Genomic DNA, 16,740 nt, shown 5'->3' with positions numbered 1-16,740 from the left:
TCAGCACCTGACATGTTTGAGTATTTTTTTTAGAACAAGTCCATGATTTTTAGTTAGACACTGTAAATGTATATACAGTTTTACTTAAAAAAGTGTAACTCTACACCCCGTTTTCAGATACAATGGAGTTATCAAAATAATTGTTTCTATGCAGCTATAAATTGTCAAATGTAGCAACTTGGTAAACAAAATAAATGTCTTGGGTTGTACCACATTACACAAACTACTTCAGCATTTGGAGAAATCAGAAGCTTGACAGGAGGACTTTGTAACAGTCCTAATAGCATGATTAGGATAGTGTTAGCCTGGGTTTAATTTAGGGTCAATTGAGGGAATTTACATTCCTTCTAAAGCAACACTACATGAGTCAAGTGTGAAGAACAATGCTATTATGCTTAAAGAGCATCTTGCAGGTTTTTATTTTTTCTACATTTATGCTTAAACTTGCTTGAAAATTACAATTAAAAAAGTGAATGCAGGATTTGATATGTTTTAGGAGACATAAGGGCAGGAATTCAGAGGGAAAGGAGCAATGTTGAGCTCTGCTCTTAAAAACGTCTTTTTTTTAAGTTCATACGTCAAACGCGTCATATTACATCACACAGGGGACACATCTCCGCTCTCTGACCGCGGGTATAGTAGAGTTGCGTTGAGTTGAGCAGTTGTGTTTTAGTGAGCTGGTATTTTCCGGTAGTTTTACATTGTATTTCCCCATTTGTAATCATGGTGCAGTATTGTGTTTGTGCAGGTTGTACAAATACCAGCCTGTCAGGACATCAAGTCCACAGTAAAAAGGACCGGAGCTAGCGTTCGTTCCTGGGTGCGTTGTGCATCCACCTCCCTGCAGCACATACTCTCCACAGCTTTATCAGGAAACCGTATTACTTCTCTCTCCCCCCCCCCCCCCCCCTTCGCTGCTCTCTCTCTCTCCCCTCCGGTACTGTGTTGTTTGTGTGTGCGTGGTGGCTGTCACTCCTGGCTCCCGGCTCAACCTCCACTCACCTGCTGCAATCAGCTGTGCTCCCTCCCCGGCTACACACCTGCTTTCCATCAAGCCATTTACAACGGCATATCAACGGAGGCTCCACAACCTTTCTCCGCCAGATCGTCAAGTATCAGCCGTATCTTGCGTCTCTCCTCCGGTACACAGCACCGTAGTGTGGAGTTGCATTAGGTAACACGAGATACGGCTGATACTTGCGCATTAGTTTCTGTTATGGATCAGTATCAACAGTCCTGCCAGTAACGTTACTATATTATCAATGCTGCTTTAGTTATAGCCTGATATATGATAGCTAACTTCACAATGTTGTGATGTGACGTTAGCTAACATTCTGTAGCTAACGCCGGTCACTCACCAAGATAGCTGCCCAGTTCTCCACTGGTTCTCCTCACACAAAAGCTAAATTTCTCTCCGATGGCCGTTATTTCTTCTAATCCTTGGCTGCTCCTGGTCTCTTGGACGCCTAGCAGGCTCATAATTATAAGGTTGTGGTCCGTCATATGCATTCGAATATTCATGTTCAACTTCTTCTGTGTCTTCTGTGTCGAAACTAGCATTGGGATCCATGTTTATTAATACGTTACACCGGCCGCTCTCCCCCTTGTGTGTTACGTCACACGCGGGAGGTCACGTGCCGAGGCTTTTTTATGCGGAAGTGAACATTTCTTACAAAAACGACGCCAGATGTCACTGTAGTGTATATTTCTGTATATTTTTTTGAAAATCTAGTGTATTCAACATTTTCCTACACATTTATTCACAGGTGTCTTTAACCTGGAAGTTGCTCTTTAAGATTATACTTTATTTTGCAAAGGAGAGCTGTTTTTTAAATGGATCAGACAGTTAGGATAGTGACCGGTGAGAACTTCTATTATTATTAAGTGGACTCATTATTCACTCATGATCATTGGGACCTCGTTGAAAACTGAATAAAGGTTCATAGTCAGAATCTAAACTCTAAGCTGTTATCATAGTAATGGCCAAAAGCCATGCTTTCAAAAGTCACCAGAAATATAAGCTAAAAGGCAGCTTTCCAAAAAATCGCATCCCACAGGAATATGCCAAGTGAAAAGAGAAGGAGGCGAGTTAAAGAGAGAAAAACCAGACACTTTTGGTGTGAATTTTCTCAGCAACGTTAACCTGGGCTGTCTCCCTTCCCGTCTCTCACTGCGACAGACAATGGGACGTTAGGCATGCTTCTGCCGGTGTCATTGGAAGACTAATGAGATGGCACCAGGCCCATGAATGGCTCATTGGCCTGATGCACATTACTGTCTGTAAGTGTTTCTTCATCCCGTTATGGCTGGCCATGCAGCAGATCTTCTACCTGTACCTGAGAAAGTGATGAATAGAAAAATGCACAGCATGATGGCCCGCAGTGTACCACCATAACAACCAAATGTTAGGCCTGGAAGCCATTGTTCCGACACCCACCTGGTGTATTCAACTGTTACAATTTGCCTTTCCTGACACACTGATTTAATTTATCTAATGTAAAAACTCACTGCTACCAGCGAAGTTATTCATTTTTAAGAAGATAAATAATCAACAGAGCGGTCAACGATTCATCTTTCCTTCAGTTTTTTTTTTTTTTTTTTTTAACCCTTATTTAACCAGATAAAAGCATTGAGATAAAATCGCATTTTCAATGCTGACCTGGCCAAGAAGGCAGCAACGTTACACATAACACATAACTCAAACATATAAAATACAGAGAACATAACTAAGAAAACAAAAGACGAAAAAGCAGTCACTACATTGTGCACATTAGGACAGTAAGAAAGGTACACTACTTATTACTGCAAGAGCAGCTGGTGGTAAGGACTTCAGACAACTTCAATTTAAAACATGCTATAGGGACAAGTGCCCTCAGTTAGGTTTGATTGAAGATCATTCCAAGACCAAGGAACATAATAAAAAAGTTTTAGATCTCTTTTTTTTTTAAATAAACTTTATTTTCCTTTTTCTTAAACAACAAATACAGTTTCAGTTTCAGTGACAAAAAATTGCAGGTTGTCAATTTTTTGTTAACCCCCCACCCCCCTACAAAATAAGACAAGATTAATTGCACGAAAATATTTTTGAAATAATAAACAAACGGATGGTTGAAAACACAGCACACATAAAAATAAAATAAAATATATGACAAGGTCGAGATACATGTTAATCATGGTTGACTACAGATAATCTGTGTTCTAATTCAGTTTTCTTTTGTATAAATATAAATCAGTTAGGGAAGAGTAGGCAGTTTCAAACTTTCCATGTACGTTAAAAATGGTTGCCAGGTCCTATAGAATTTACAAGTGGAGCCACCCAAAGTACACTTTATTTTCTCCATGTGTAGAAACATCATAAGTTCTGTCACCCAGTGGACATGAGTGGGAGACGCCTCCTGCTTCCACCTCATAAGTATAAGTCGCCTCGCAATTAGGGAAGCAAAAGCAACAGCGTTTGAATAATGTCTGGAGAGGACAATGTTGTCCGGGACGACTCCAAAGATTGCAGTAAGAGGAGAACAGGTACATTTTACTTTAAAGATCTTAGAAAACGTATCAAATATGGATATAATTATGAAGATTTGGACATGTCCAGAAAGTATGGATGAGGGACCCTGTTACTGACTTACATCTGTTGCATAAGGGATCTACCCCTGGATACATCTTTGCTAGTTTTTCCTTTGATAAATGAAGGCGGTGTAATATCTTGAATTGGAGAAGGCCATGTCTGGCACAAATTGAGGAAGAGTGAACTCTTTGAAGGATGGACTGCCAATTATCATCTGTTATTTCAAATGCTAGATCATCTTCCCACTGAGATCTGATTGTCGACAGAGAGGGAGAATGCAGGGAGGAAAGTACATTATACAACACCCTAATTACTCCTCTATTCTGCAAATTTATTTCAAGAATTCTGTCTAAGGTTGTTTCCGCTGGTTTATTTGGAAACTGCGGGTATTTGCTACGTGTGAAATTTCGAATTTGGAAATATCTGAAAAGATGGCCGGGTGGAATACAAAATGTTTCTGTCAACTGACTAAATGAGGCAAATACCTTGTTTATATACAGATCTTCAAAACTACGTATTCCCCCATTATTCCAGATCTTAAAAGCAGAATCCATCACAGAGGGTGGGAACATATGGTTCGAGTAAATCGGTGATCGTATAGACATCATATGTAATCCAAACCGTTTCCTACACTGTACCCAGATTCTAAGAGAATGATATACTAATTGATTACTCTTGTAGGTATACAATTCCAATGGAAGAGCTGATCCAAGCAAAGCCGGCAATGAAGTTCTACCGCAGTAGGCCGATTCAATAAGAATCCAAGCTGGTGTCTCTGTAGAAGGAGCACTTAGCCAATAGAGCATACTCCGTACATTCGCCGCCCAATAATATAATTGGAAATTGGGTAGGGCTAGCCCTCCTGATTGTTTTGTTCTCTGAAGGAAATCTTTACGAATCCTAGGGGCTTTATTATTCCAAATAAATGCAGAAATATATTTGTCCAGAGTATTAAAATACTTTTTTGGTATACAAGTTGGAATACATTGAAACTGATATAAGAATGTAGGTAGGGTGTTCATTTTTACTACATTAATGCGTCCAATTAGCGATAATGGGAGATTGCCCCATCTCTGAAAATCTTTCTTAGTACGCTCAAGAAGGGGGATAAAATGTTCCTCAAATAACTTTCTATACAGATTAGTAACCTTGATGCCCAGATACGTCATGTGATCAGTTTTACCTTAAATTGAAATGTTTCAAATGATATTCCTCTGGCTTTAGAGTTTATGGCGAGTAGTTCACTTTTGTTTACATTTAATTTATAACCTGAGATACTACCAAAATCGTGAAAAATTGCAAGTGCATGGGGAAGAGAGCTTATAGGGTCAGAAATCTAGAGTAAAAGATCATCCGCGTATAATGACACATTATGCTCCTTGCTTGCCCGTTGGACTCCTTTAACTCTGTTGTCAGTTCGTAGTTTAATTGCTAACGGTTCAATACATATTGCGAATAGAAGTGGAGATAAGGGGCATCCTTGTCTGGTCCCACGATTGAGAGGGAAATACTGGGAGTGCGTGGCATTTGTCCTAAGCCGAGCCATGGGTGAGTTATATAGGAGTTTTATCCATGAAATAAAATTCTGGCCCAGTCCAAATTTATCGAGGGTGTAATATAAGTAATCCCATTCCACCCGGTCAAATGCTTTTTCATCATCTAGCGATAAGGCTATCTCAGGTAGTGGGGACGATGGGGTATACATAATATTAAAAAGCCTACGTAAATTGAAAAAGCCCTGTCTACCCTTAACAAATCCTGTTTGGTCTGAAGAGATGATCGAGGGCAGATACTGTTCAAGTCTGAGAGCAAGTGTTTTTGACAATATTTTAAAATCAACATTTAAGAGCGATATTGGGCAGTAGGAGGAACATTTTAGTGGCTCTTTATTTGGTTTCAAAAGAAGTGAGATTGTTGCTTGCTCAAGAGTAGGGGGGAGACATTTTTTCTTTTTTCTACACGGACCACTATTGCGGTAAGCATGTTGTAACTTCCGGTTGTTGTTGTCATCTCCGGGTATCCCGTGTGCCTGTTCTGTTGCTGATAGCTTGTTATCTTAACTTAATCGATCGTTTTAAAACTCTTGATCACGGCAACTGCCTGACGTTGTAATCACACGTTACTACAGCTTAAGCACTCACAAACTCTCCTTCTCTTAGCGACTGTAACTCCACAGTTGCCTACACTCTTTTCGGGTTTGCTAACGGTAGCTACTTTAGCTTGATAGCTAGCCATGGCTCTTTCCCCACCCTCGGGTGCTATTTCCTGCTCTAACTGTCTCATGTTTGGTTACTCCCCTACCTCCTTTACTGGTACCGATACATGTGTTAAATGTAGTATAGTTGTTAGGTTGGAGGCGGGAATCATAGCCATAGAAGCCCGGCTCCGCATCTTAGAAAATAACTCAGCTACAGTAAAGCCCATGTTAGCCGGTGCGGACCGGCAAAAGGTAGCTCCTCTTAGCCGTCCCCCGGCAACTCCCGAGCAGCAGGGAGAATGGGTGACTGTTCAGAAGGGGCATAACGCGAAACCCGCAGGTCCCCACCAACCCGTTCACGTATCTAACAGATATTCCCCACTCAGCGAGACACCCGCTGAGAAGCCAACTCTGGTTATTGGTAGCTCTATTATGAGACACGTGAATTTAGAGACCGATGCCTCCACAGTCACATGCATTCCGGGGGCCAGAGCGGGCGACGTTGAGGCGCATCTTAAACTGCTGGCTAAAAATAAACGTAAATACAGTAGGATTGTTATTCACGTCGGTGGTAATGATGTTCGTTTACGCCAATCAGAATGCACCAAACTTAATGTGGCGTCGGTGTGTAGTTATGCTAAAACAATGTCGGACACCGTAATCTTCTCTGGTCCCCTCCCCAATCTGATCAATGATGACATGTATAGCCGCATGTCATCATTTCAGCGCTGGTTGTCTTGGTGGTGCCCAGCAAACAATGTGGGCTTCGTGAATAATTGGACAGCCTTCTGGGGAAAACCTGGTCTGATTAAGAGAGACGGCATTCATCCTACTTTGGAAGGTGCAAATCTCATTTCGGCAAACATTTCAGGGCTCTGTGGACTTAATCCATGACAAACTGGAGTTGAGACCAGGAGGCAGAGTCGCAGTCTTACACGCTTCTCTGCGCTCTCTCCTAGGCAGTCATCCATAGGAATCCCGACCCCAATAAAATACCCAATATTAACGGTGTGTGTGTCTGCCCAAGGACAATTTAAGGTAAAACCTAATAGAGGTGTCATACATAATAACCTAATAAAAGTAAATGTAACAACTACTACAGTGCAACAAAACAGGAAGATTAAATGTGGTCTCTTAAACATAAGATCTCTAGCATCTAAAGCAATACTGGTAAATGATTTAATATCAGATTATAATATTGATATATGCTGTCTCACTGAAACTTGGTTGAGACATGAAGAATATGTCAGCATAAATGAGGCCACTCCACCCAGCCATATCAATACTCATATTGCCCGAGGCACGGGCCGAGGAGGTGGAGTTGCAGCAATCTTTGACTCAAGTTTACTTATCAATACTAAACAAAAATTAAATTATACCTCCTTTGAAAGCCTCATTTTCAGTCTTACGCATCCGACCTGGAAAACTTTGCAGCCAATCTTATTTGTTACAGTGTACCGTGCACCAGGTCCTTATTCAGAATTCTTATCAGAATTCTCTGAGTTTTTATCAACTTTGGTACTTAAAACAGATAAAGTAATTATCGTAGGTGACTTTAATATTCATGTTGACGATGATAAAAATAGCCTTACTGTTGCATTTAATTCTATATTAGATTCTGTTGGTTTCTGTCAGAGTGTAAATAAACCAACCCACTGCTATAATCACACTCTTGACCTTGTTCTGACTTATGGTATTGAAATTGAGCAACTATTAGTCGAACCGCATAATCCTGCTTTATCCGACCATTTCTTAGTAACTTTTGAAGTACTGTTACTAGACTACAAAGCATTAGCCAAAAGCTCCTGCAGCAGAAACCTATCTGTTAGTGCTATAGCCAAATTTAAGGAAGAGATTCCACCAATACTTAACTCGATAGCATGTCTGCATGTAGGGGAGGAAACTTATACAAAATGTACACCCCCCCAAATTGATCATGTTGTTGATAGTGCTACAGATGCGCTGCGAATAAAATTAGACTCTGTTGCTCCTTTGAAAAAGAAGAAAATAAAACAACATAGATTAGCTCCATGGCATAATGCCGAAACCCGCAAAATAAAGCAAAAGTCGAGACAACTTGAAAGGATATGGCGTTCCACTAAACTTGAAGAATCTCGTTTAATTTGGCATATTACTCTCAATGAATATAAGAAAGCACTGCGTAAAGCGAGAGCAGCATACTACTCTTCATTAATAGATGAGAATAAGAATAATACAAGATTTCTTTTCAGCACTGTAGCCAGGCTGACAGAGAGCCACAGCTCGACTGAGCCTTCTATTCCCATAGCACTCAGTAGTAATGATTTTATGTGCTTTTTTAACGATAAAATTGTTACTCTTAGAAACAAAATCAATGACCTCTTGCCTTTGACCAGTATAGTGTTATCAACAGCTCCCGGAAACGTAAGTTCTAATAATATTACACTAGATAGTAAACTAGAATGCTTTTCAGCCATAAACCTTGAACAATTAAATTCAATGATTCTCTCTTCTAAACCATCAACGTGTATCTTAGACCCGATTCCAACTAAGCTGTTAAAAGAAGTTTTTCCATTAATTAGCACTTCTTTATTAAATATTATGAATATGTCTTTATTATCAGGCTATGTTCCAAAATCATTCAAAGTAGCAGTGATAAAACCGCTTCTTAAAAAGCACAACCTCGATCCAGAGGTTTTAGCCAACTATAGACCTATTTCTAATCTTCCGTTCCTCTCAAAAATTCTTGAGAAAGCAGTCGCAAAACAGCTGTGTGATTACTTAAGAAACTATGATTTATTTGAAGATTTTCAGTCTGGCTTTAGAACACAACATAGCACAGAGACAGCTCTGGTTAAAGTCACAAATGACATTCTAATAGCCTCTGACAAGGGACTTGTCTCTATTCTTGTCTTACTCGATCTTAGTGCTGCATTTGATACTATCGACCATGATATCCTATTGCAAAGACTAGAGCACTTAGTTGGCATACAGGGAACTGCTTTAGGCTGGTTTAGGTCTTATCTATCTGAACGCTCTCAGTTTGTACGTGTCAACGATGAATCTTCCATGCAAACCAAAGTTAGCCATGGAGTGCCACAGGGCTCAGTGCTTGGACCTATTTTGTTCACCCTATATATGCTTCCATTAGGCAATATTATAAGGAATCATTCTGTAAACTTTCATTGTTATGCGGATGATACTCAACTATATTTATCAATCAAGCCTGATGAAATTAATCATCTAAATAAAATTCAAGACTGCCTCAAGGACTTAAAAACGTGGATGACCTTAAATTTTTTGATGTTAAACACGACCAAAACTGAAGTTATTGTACTTGGCCCGAAGAATCTACGAAACAAATTATCTAAAGATATATTAACTATGGATGGCATTAATTTGGCCTCCAGTGAGACTGTAAGGAATCTTGGTGTTATATTTGATCAGGATTTATCCTTTAACGCCCACATAAAATCAATTTCAAGGACCGCCTACTTCCATCTACGTAACATTGCAAAAATCAGGCATATCTTGCCTCAAAACGATGCAGAGAAACTAGTCCATGCATTTGTTACTTCAAGGCTGGATTATTGTAACTCCTTATTATCAGGGTGTACCAAGAAGTCAGTCAAGTCGCTTCAGCTGATTCAAAATGCTGCAGCTCGTGTACTAACCAGAGTTAGGAAAAGGGACCACATTACTCCTGTTCTGGCTGCCTTACACTGGCTCCCTATAGAACACAGGATAGAATTTAAAATTCTTCTTCTCGCCTACAAAGCCCTTAATGGGCAGGCGCCATCTTACCTTAAAGAACTCATTATACCCTATTGTCCTACTAGGGCATTGCGTTCCAAGAATGCAGGGTTGTTGGTTGTTCCTAGAGTCTCTAAAAGTACAATGGGAGCCAGAGCCTTTTCTTATCAAGCTCCACTTTTGTGGAATCAGCTTCCAGTTTGTGTTCGGACGGCAGACACCCTATCCGTTTTTAAGAGTGCGCTTAAGACTTTCCTTTTTGATAAAGCTTATAGTTAGGGCTGATTAGACTCAGCCCCTAGTTTTGCTGATATAGGCTTAGTTTGTCGGGGGACATCTTACTTCTTCCTTCTCTCTGTCTATACCTGTGTACTCTCATGTTCCGATTAACCCAGCTTCCCCAAATGTCTTTCTTTTTGGTGTCTATATACGCCGGGATCCGGAGTCATGGATGATCCTGCGGTCCTGTGTCATGGATTGCGAGTCCTGGATCTTGAGACGTGGCTGCGGTCCTGGATCATAAGTCCTGGATGGATATCCTCGTGGATTCATCTTCTTATTATACACACATGCATTTCAAAACATTTGGACTACCTATGTTGCAAATGTATTATCTTTTCAATTTACACACGGCATCTATTGCACGTCTGTCCGTCCTGGGAGAGGGATCCCTCCTCTGTTGCTCTCCCTGAGGTTTCTCCCATTTTTCCCTTTAAACTGTGGGGTTTTCTCTGGAAGTTTTTCCTTGTACGATGTGAGGGTCTAAGGACAGAGGGTGTCGTATTGTCATACTGATATTCTGTACAAACTGTGAAGTCCACTGAGACAAATGTAACATTTGTGATATTGGGCTATATAAATAAACATTGATTGATTGATTGATTGATTGAGTTAAAGCATTCTATATACATTTCTCGTAAAAGTGGAGATATGCTCTCACTAAATGCTTTGAAAAAGTCAACGGAAAACCCATCTGGGCCTGGAGATTTGGACTTTATCGTCATTTTAATTTCTTCCAGGATAATTTGATTTTCTAGTTTACCTTTACTATGCGAGTCCATGGTCGGAACTGGCAATTTATCAAAAAATGTGTCAAATAGCTCAGGTTTGTTTAACGAGTCAGATTTATAAAGGTTAGAATAGAAGTATTGAAAACTCTCATTTATCTTGTCTGGCTCTTTTGTAATATGTCCAAATTGTGTTTTGATTTCAGGGATTATATTTGTAGATTACGATTTACGTAGCTGGTGGGCTAACAATTTGGAGGCTTTTTCCCCATGCTCATACCATAATCGTCTAGACTTTAGCAGCATCTTTTAAGATTGTTCAGTTGAAAGTAGATTAAATTATGTTTGTAAATTAAGCCTTTGCTTGTAAAGATCTGGAGAAGGAGTGGCTGAGTGTTGATGATCTAATTTCATTATGGTATCAGTTAATTCAATTAAACGTTTTTGTTTTTTAGAAAACGAACAGTAAGAAATGATATGGCCCCTTAAGAACGCCTTCAAACTTTCCCAGATGGTACTATAAGTAACATCAGTAGTTATATTTGTTTTGAGAAAAATATCAATCTGCTTCGAAATGTACTGAACAAATCCCTCATCAGATAGCAAGAGAGCGTTAAACCTCCATGAATAAACTGAGTTTTGATTTGGGAAACTGAGCTCTAAAACCATGATCAGATATCACAATACTATTATATGTGCATGCTTTGACATTAGATAATAGCTTTTTGTCAACAAAAAAATAATCAATACGCGAATACGTTTGATGTACTGGAGAAAAAAAGGAGTATTGCCTCGTCGATGGAAAAAGAAATCGCCAAGCGTCAACAACCCCATAGCTCTCCAAATATGACTGTAAAACTAGAGAGGACTTTGAGACTGGTGAGGCTCTTGTGGAGGAACGGTCTAATGCAGGATTCATAATCGTATTCATGTCACCCCCCAGTATTAATTGGTGAGTATCAATACAAGGTAATGAGTGAATAAATGTTCGAAAAAAATCACTATCGTCACAATTGGGGGCGTACACATTAGCTAAAATTAGAGGGGTGTTAAATAATGAGCCCACCACAACTACATAACGGCCACCTGGATCAACGGTTACATCAGAGACCACAAACGGAGTTGATTTATGAACAAGAATTGCAGTAATAATAATAATAATAATAATAATAATAATAATACATAATATTTATATAGCGCCTTTCACGAAACCCAAGGTCGCTTTACAAGTCGGGTAGGGGGGGGAGTAGGGGAAAAGAGGCAGACAGGTTAGGGGGGGGGGGGGCAAGCAAGTAGCGGAAAAATAAACCTATCAAACTAACTATATAGTGGGGAAAGCCTTGGTGAAAAGGTGCGTTTTGAGGGCTTTTTTGAAAGCGTCCAAGGTTGGGGCGCTGCGGATTTCGGGGGGGAGAGAGTTCCAGAGGGTGGGGGATGCTACACTGAAAGCTCTGTCACCGAAAGTCCGCAACCTGGTGCGGGGGGTAGAGAGGAGATCCTGTCCAGACGATCGTAGCTTCCGGGATGGAGTGTGGTGGCGGAGAAGGTCAGACAGGTATTGGGGGGCGAGGGCATGGAGGGATTTGTAGGTCAGAAGAAGGAGTTTATATGTGATACAGTGCTTGTAGCAGTACCCCTAACTTTATTATTACATTTAGAATGAAACATTTGTCCCACCCAATCCCTCTTAATTTTAGGAGGATCTTGAATTTTGAGGTGTGTTTCTTGGAGAAACGCAATGTTCACTTTGAGTTGTGAGAGATGGGAGAATACTTTGTTATGTTTGGTTGGGTGATTAAGTCCTCTAAAATTTCAGCTGATAAGATTAATATTGCATCCATCCTTTCTTAAAGTTGAGGAAATAGGAACTGCCATCAACATTTACCGGAGGGGGAAATATGAAGAGTAACGTGGTACTTTTGGTGATACATTTGAATTAGCATTGCAAATATATAGTCAACCTTAATACAACAAACAGAGACAAAGTAAAAACAGACAAAAAAACCAAAAAGTAAAAACATCAACCCCACCCTCCCAATTATCCTCAGTATCATCCTCTCTAGAGAAACGACACAAGACTCCCAAAGCTTCCTAGCTTTCCCTGAGATCACAATACACACTCCTAACCTCAAACACTGTCCCTTTATTAATAATGTGTTTGAACTATAATCCTTATGCTAAACCAATGACTATATTCATGCAATACACTAAGAAAGAGATTCAACAAAACGGAAAGAAGAAAAACAAAAACATCAGCAAATGTAGGTGAAAATAACAATACAAATAAAAAGGACACCTTGAAATCACAGCCACAGCTTGCGATTACAGTGTAAAACAACGGTGGACTTGCAACGTGGTTACCTGGACCACCCGGTGAACAAAAGCGAGCACACTACAGCGAGACCTGCCCTTTAACCCTGTGACGTCGGTTTGTTGACAAAAGGAGGTTTAGCAAAAAGAGCTAACAGATAACCCGGCAACCAGTTCCAAAATTATGCCCTATATAACACAAAATAACTGAATTTTAGAACATGGGTCAAATCAAAAGTGTACCTCACTTTAAAGAATAAAAATGTACCCCGGTAATTAAATCCAGTCCAACGAATGGAAATAATTTATGCAACAACTAAACGTTAATGCGGGTCGCTGCTTTACAACGATTCCAATAAGTAAACAGACTCACGTTGGGCTTAGGCTTCAGCTGAAGCAAACAGAGGACCGTTAATAAGGTCCTTGAAATAATTAGTGAGTAGTTTTGACTCTGCTTCTTTTTCCCCCTCTCTCCAACTCACATTCAGGCTGGTCGGAACTTGGCCATGACAAAGTCCTTTGCCGCTTGCGGGTTTTCAAACATCTTCGTCTGCCCGTTAAAGGAGATCCGAAGACTAGCTGGATACAGGAGACCGTACCGGACACACTCTTCTTTACGCAGCTGTTCTTTCACTTTGCCGAATGCCGCTCTGCGTCTGCTCAGGTCGGCGCTGTAGTCTGGGAAGATGAGGATCTGTTTACCTTGGAACTCCAGCCGTCCCTTCTGCCTGGCCAGGCGCTGAATCCGCTCCTTCTCCTGAAAGTAATGAACCCGAAGGATGTACGGACACGGTCTGTCCCCCTCTCGAGGAACCTTAGCTGTAGCCCGATGAGCCCTGTCCAGGATCGGGGGCTGCTCTAAACCGTTAGGACCTCCGAGAACCTTGTGTAGGAGTCCAGCGATAAACTGTGTAGGGTTTCCCTTCTCCAAACCCTCTGGCACTCCTATGATACGTAAGTTGCACCGTCTTCCCCTGTTTTCCAAGTCATCCATCTTCTCCTGTAGCTTCTTGTAGTCACTGTTCAGGTTAGCGTAACGCGTCTCCATTGCCTGCAAGCGGGCATCAAAGCTGTTCAGCCCTTCTTCGTGGGCACGTAGTTTGTCATGGCATTCATCCAGAGCGATTTTTAGCGGAGAAGTGGCCCGCCTGATCTCTTCACGGAGACCGTTATTCTCTTCTTGAATAACTTCCTTGACAATCTCACGGAATGCCTGTAGCATGCTAGCGTCCACACTGCTCTTGCTAGTAGCCTTAGCCTCCCCGTTGCTAGCCTGCACGGCTTTTAGCGGTTTTGGGGGCATCTTGTCCAAATAATGTTTCAAAATAAAACGTTAAATACTTTCTTGACTCTCCAAATACTAAATTAACTAACACTCAATCAAATGTAAAGCCAATTATAGCTTAAGTTGAAAAAAAGTGGGACCTCGTGTTTCACACGTCTACTCCATGGCGTGCCCTCTCTGTCTCTAGTTTTAGATCTCTTGATTCAACTTTGACTGTGCATTGGATTAAACCAGTGGTTCTCAAACTTTTTCTGTCAGGCCCCCCCTTTGGAGAAAAAAAAAAGTCGGGCCCCCCCAAAACGAATAATCAGGCTCAGTGGCGGCGCCAGAGATTTATTTTGGGGGTGCTGTGGGGTAGCTTGACGTTTCATAGAGGGTGCTCAAACATTTAGGGTTTCCCATTAATGTACCGGTCGCTACAGTGGAATTTTCTACTGCAACAATCCCCACGCAAATACACAACGTACCCGCGACTGTTACAATGAAGGCTCGATATTCAGCTCACGTCATATAGGTGTAAGCAGGGATAAAGTGCTATTTTTATAGGTGATGTGTGGACGTCACATAGGGGGGTCCGGGGGCAAGCTTCCCCGGGAAGATTTATTTTTAAATATTGAAGTTAAAAGCATCAATCTGGTGCACTTTGAGAGCGAAAGGAAGAGATCTATGGATACATCTCTCAACACCCATATGAAACAGAAATGTAAACAGATTCTTTTTCTTGATGGATATTTTACAAATCACCCTTTTAAACTTTATTCTTGTTTTACTGTCATATAGTATTTCATACCTGTTTTTCATTTATTCTCTTATTTTTTTATAACTATAATGATCATATAAACGTGTGCCTCGGAAATAATTATTTACATTAATGGTGACCAAAACATTTGAGACCCACTGAGATAACACTGAGAGAGTCCTTTAGCTCTCAGTCTGACAGGAGAGGACTCTCCTCCACTTTGTTGTTGAAAAAACTCCTTATATCCGTTAGCGTAGCTCGCTAGCACCAGAAGCTAACAACAACGATCTCCAGTACCGGTGCGCTCTCTCTCTCTCACGCGCACACAAAATGGCTCGTTCCACACACACACACAGAGCCGAGCTTTAATGAAACAGAGACCCAGACGTAATAGTACTGTACTGCATCATATTATTTTCGAATCAATAATTTTTCAAATTATGATTTTTATTTTATTTTTTATTTTTTATCTTTTATTTTTTTTTTTTATAACCATTTTTCCTCCTGGTCTCTCGCGCCCCCCCTGGCATGCCTCTGCGCCCACCAGGGGGGGCGCGCCCCCCACTTTGAGAACCACTGGATTAAACTGTCATGAGTTATATAATTTTGTCAATCTCACTCTGACCTACCATGTCCTACAGTGTAATATATGTTGAAATGAAGTGGGAAAGCGCTCCGTAAAAGAAACTACTTGCTTATTCCCCGATAAAACTGTATATGCTCCTCTCTGCAACAAGACATCTGCCTTTAGGCTTCACAGAAAAGGCTCCAGCAACAAAAGTTTGCTTGTTGGGTTAAAGCTTAATGTATTCAAAGAAAAAGGCATATATTAAAGATCATTCTCTACAATCATTTAATATATACCGGGTCATTCATTTATTTTAAAAGCAGCACTAATATTCAGCTATTTAAGTGCCTGAAAGCTGTAACTGTTTGTTAATTTCTATTAAATCAGCTGAAGTCACATCTCTAGCCAACTTATCACTTAGGTTCTCATTTATAAATAATCAATGGTACTGTATCTTCCTGCTTCAGCAAACCCCAAGAGATCCTTTACCTCTTTTCAAAAACGTAATGCTTTTATACTAAATTTTCCCCTTCTAGTTTATGACATGGAAGAAAGATTCTTTCCGAATAACGCACCAGGCTGGATTCTCAAAATAAAAAGTATAGTATTTATATAAAAATGGATAAAGGACCATATACATCCAAGACGTTTCAAAATGGATGTTGCCCAGTCCCCTGAGGCTCATCTCCAGGCTAGATCTGCTCCTTGGCTATGAAAGGAGGGCAATGAGAGAGCAGAGCGAAGCAGAAAATGAGAACACAGCATTGGGTGGTATTTCGGCATTGGGATGCCCAGTCAGACTTGAGGGAGGTAATTAATTAACAACAACAACAAAAATGTCCAAGCTGAGACCTCCAGGGGAACCCTATGCTCCTCTGATCTCTGTCCAGGAAATGGAAGGCTGGGCTGGGGTTGGTATAGAGAAAAGTAATAATCATTAAAACTGTGTTTGATTCCATGGTTTCCGATGGGCCGAAGTTGACTGCCTTCAGGATTAAAAAAACTAGCAGCCCCATTGTCGTGAAACATGGTATAAGCCTTTGAGTTTAGATGTGTTTGGTGTACTATACGTGTTTAACAAATACTGGCTTACAGAATTGTAATTGGATTAATGACTAAATCCAAGTCTATGAATTAGGGTTGCAAAATTCCGGGAATTTTCAGATGTTTTCGTTCTTCAATGAAACAAATAATTGTTCAATAAAATAATTAAAACTTGTTCTGTTCTACTTAAAAAAAAAAATCTGTTGAAATGTCATGTTTTTTTGTTTAATTTTGCATCGAATATTTCCAAAATTCCCCAGCTTAACTTCCCATAGAAACTTTCCGGAAAC

This window comes from Notothenia rossii (genome assembly GCF_949606895.1).
Source record: "Notothenia rossii genome assembly, chromosome: 4".
In the NCBI taxonomy this organism is placed as follows: domain Eukaryota; kingdom Metazoa; phylum Chordata; class Actinopteri; order Perciformes; family Nototheniidae; genus Notothenia; species Notothenia rossii.
This window is presented reverse-complemented; position numbering follows the sequence as displayed.